Source organism: Leptonychotes weddellii, chromosome 16, assembly GCF_054177405.1.
Source record: "Leptonychotes weddellii isolate Sample4059 chromosome 16, ASM5417740v2, whole genome shotgun sequence".
Classification (NCBI taxonomy): domain Eukaryota; kingdom Metazoa; phylum Chordata; class Mammalia; order Carnivora; family Phocidae; genus Leptonychotes; species Leptonychotes weddellii.
The window spans coordinates 11,733,547-11,737,602 of record NC_138384.1 but is presented as its reverse complement, the minus strand read 5'-3'; the positions used below and the strand labels follow the sequence as shown (position 1 = coordinate 11,737,602).

Here is a 4,056-nt window from a genome sequence, read left to right as displayed (position 1 = left end):
GAGAATAGAAACATGAAGACTTACAGGGCAGGGCAGCCCATTTGAGTCTAGTGGTCAAGAATCTGAAGTGAGACCTGTTGGTGTGATTGTTTTTCTCCAGCCATGCTCGGCTGCCCTGGTGCTGGTACAGAGCCAGGGAGAAAGAGATTTCACGAGGGTGGGTTTGCCAAATGAGTATGAAGACAACCTGCTGGTTTCTTCCTGACAGAGGACAGAGCTGCCCAGTCCTTACTCAACAAGCTGATCAGAAGCAACCTTGTGGATAACACAAACCAGGTGGAAGTCCTGCAGCGGGACCCAAACTCCCCGCTCTACTCAGTGAAGTCCTTTGAGGAGCTTCGGCTGTGAGTGTCTGTTCCCTGAACAGCTGTTCCTTGTTGGTCCCGCCTTTCTAAAACTTAGCATCTCAGAGCTCTTTTGGGAGTTTTACTTTCTGTATTTTTAAGAATTTTAATGTATTTGCTTCTTTGACTAGTTAATAATTCACATGATTCGAAAGTGAGAAAGTATGGAAAAGTTTACGGTGATGGTTTCCCTCCCACCCTTGTCTTTTGGCTACCCAGTTCTCCTCCTCTTGGGAGGGATTTTTAAATGCCACAGATTTATTCATCATAGCTGAAAGTCTTTTTTCTTTTATGCTCTTAGAACTTTCAATAAAATATTGGCTGACAGGTGATTTCTGGATGTCAGGAACATTTCTTATTAGGTAAGCCCTTTTGTTAGACTACAGGGTTTACGGTCTTGAGAACACTTTATCTGCTTTTACATAATCGATCAAAAGAGTCTGTGCAGGAGTCCCAGTACCTACAGCGGAAAGCAACCTTCAATATTCTGGAATTAAAAAAAAAAAAAAATTCAGAACCTGGAATTAAGCCACAAGGGAGCACATTTACGGCACTGTGCTAAGAATGACTTCTAACATCTCTTTATTTTAAAGGCAGAATTACGGAAGGTCATACCAAGTTTTTTGTTTCCCTCAGCATATTTAGTAAAGAAGTGTTTATGAATCCCTGGTTTATGTAAATGCTACTGTGCTGGGTGTCATGAGTAACATAAGACATAACTACTGTTCTTGCTGCCTGCCAGGACCGGAATCATAGAAAATAGCTGGTGAATAAGAAAGTGGTGGAATTAATAGATTCTTTGCCTTATCAGTAAAATCTTTAGTATGCTCACTGTGGGCAAATAGGCGCTACATTCTTGCTAACTTATTACCACTGCTTTAGAGTAAGAGACATTTAAAATATGAGAGCTAACTAAAACCAAATCAAGTCATTAATGAAGTGATAGCTAAGAACAAGTTTTTTAAAGCACGGCTTTTTTTTTTAATGTTCTCAGGAAATTATATTTTTCTATGTGTATTTCCTCTATCAGGGGCTTCATTCAGTGAATCTGTCATCTCTGCTTCTGTTTATAAACTATATCAGGACAGTGAGATGTGCTCTTTTGTTTCCTGAAGTGACAGTTTGCTTTTCCAAGTATTGATGGTTTTTAAACCCCTTTTCATTTAAAGGCCTTGAGCTCTCAGTCCAACCAGTGAGGAACTGTCCTCTCTGAAAAGTCAAGTTCTCTCTGATATAGTAGTCGTTGGCTAGAGGAAACAAAGAATGAAATCTAAGTTGCCTTGGTTTGTTTTGTACTTAAAATTTTTGAGTTAATCTGCAAAATAAGAGAAAAATAATGAACCACTGGAAGCTCTTGGATCATTTGGATCTTCATTCAGTTGTGACTTTGTTTCCTTAGCAATCAAATCAAAATCTGCTGAGCTTCATAGCCTTTTCTTCCAAACAGAAGACACCAAAGGTTATGCTTTCAGAGATCTTTGTATCTGAGAACCAACATATGCCAGAAGAATTTGCCACTTAGAGAGCCTGTTTACTCCAAGGAAGGTTCAGAGAACAGAAGTCTTGACTTGGTTTGACTCTTCTTTACAATCTGGTGGGATTTTTGTTGAACACCCTGTCAATGTGGAGGTAGCAGGGAGCTTATTGTAAATGCGATGGAAGAACAACTTTAGTTGATATTTGTTGTGCAGCTACTTACATAAGCTGGTGCTTTCCTGTTCTTGATTTTTGACTAGACATAATAAATAATATGAGCATTTGGAAAGTTCAGTATGGTATTTGAACACTCCTACCTATTTACTGTAAATCAGGTACTAGAAACTGGTTGAATCAATTTTCTTATTTCTTGATTGTCCTGAGTATTTGCACAGCTGGCTTTGGAAGGACCATGGAATACAAAATGACTGTGGTTCAATTTAACATCTACCCCAAGAAATTAAAACTGAATCTCGTTCCTTAAAGGGACTTCTATATCTCAGTGGTATAGTAAGCAGTATATTTTTAGATATGCCTTTTATAATTCATTTTATGCAAATTATAAAATTTATATGAATTAATACCATTCTTGCGATATCCAGGGAACATTTGTCCTTCAAGGCCAGTCATATTTGTGGGTCTGCTGAAAGCATGAATTTTTCCAGGAATGGAAACTAGTCTGTATTTTCGGAATTGCACAATAGTTGCAGATTAAGGGGCACCTGGGTGGCTCAGTCAGTTAAGCGTCTGCCATCGGCTCAGGTCATGATACCAGGGTTCTGGGATCGAGCCCCGCATCAGGCTCTCTGCTCAGTGGGGAGTCTGCTTCTCCCTCTCCTTCTGCTGCTCCCCCTGTTTATGCTGTCAAATATTAAATAAAATCTTTAAAAAAAAAAAAGTTGCAGATTAAGATTTAGTAGGGAAAGATGGTGGCTTGGTTTCATTTTAGATATTTTTTAAGGCATTAGAAAAATATGTCTGACAAAGATAGGAAGCTTTATACTGTGCTAGATTTAGGGAAAGATAAAATTCTAGGCTTTTAAAACAACTTGAACAACTAGGAATCCATCCTCTCTCTCCCTGGACTTCTAGGAAACCACAGCTTCTCCAGGGAGTCTATGCCATGGGCTTCAATCGACCATCCAAGATACAAGAGAACGCATTACCCATGATGCTTGCTGAGCCGTGAGTATGCAGACCTCAAGTGTAGTTCTTCAGGATTTGGTTTAATGTTTTACACCAATAACTGTTACTGTTCTTGAGAACAAGATGGGATGTTTGGGACAGCATGTTTCTTCAGGGAAACCACTTGAGCAAGTGCAGAGAGAGTCAGTTGGAATTTGGTACAGCATCTCCCTTTCCCACTTAACCATAAAAACTGATGGGGCACCTGGGTGGCTCAGTCAGTTGAGCGTCCAACTCTTGGTTTCAGCTCAGATTATGATCTCAGGTCATGATCTCAGGGTTGTGAGATCGAGCTCCACATAGGGCTCCACACTTAGCACGGAGTCTGCTTGAGATTCTCTCCCTTTTTTTTTTTTTTTTTGAGATTCTCTCCCTTTCCCTCTCCTTCCCCCTCTGCTCCACTCCCCACTCACACGCCCACTTGCATGCACATGCTCTCTTTCTCTCTCTCTCAAATAAATAAAATCTTTTTAAAAATTAAAAAAAAAATTTAGAAACCTGATAGAGAAGAGGGCACCTGGCTAGCTCAGTTGGTAGAGCATGTGACTGTTGATGCTGGGGTTGTGGGTTCAAGCTCCATATTGGGTGTAGAAATTGCTTTAAAAAATAAATAAAAATCTTTAAAACAGGGTTCATTTCTATTCTTCCTTGATCTAGCCCACAGAACCTGATTGCCCAGTCTCAGTCAGTTAAGCGTCTGCCTTCGGCTCAGGTTATGATCCCAGGGTCCTGGGATGGAGCCCTGCATCGGGCTCCTGCCTGCTTCTCCCTCTGCCCCAGATCATGTGTGTGCACTCTCTCTCCCTCTCTCTCTCTCAAATAAATAAAATCTTTTAAAAAAATCTTTAAAACAAAACTGATAGAGAAAGCTAATGTTGTTATTCTGTGCAATTTTGAAAATCAGGGTTTTTTTAAAAACTTTGAGAGTGCACATGAGTTTTACACCAGAGGAGAGAAACTCTAGCCGACTCCTAAACTGTAGATAATTGGCATCCTACTTTATGTAGTAACCTTTTCCATTCAACTCTTTTTCTTATTTAATGACAAAAAT

At 39.8% G+C, this 4,056-nt stretch overlaps 1 long non-coding RNA gene across 1 annotated transcript; it reads left to right on the top strand.

The window, feature by feature from the left end:
• The first annotated feature begins 385 nt into the window (after positions 1-385).
• LOC115939210 (uncharacterized) lies at positions 386-3,820 on the top strand. Its single transcript, XR_014140801.1, has 3 exons — positions 386-706; positions 2,913-3,005; positions 3,663-3,820. It is a non-coding gene; the product is annotated as an uncharacterized LOC115939210 (long non-coding RNA).
• The last annotated feature ends 236 nt before the right edge of the window (positions 3,821-4,056 follow it).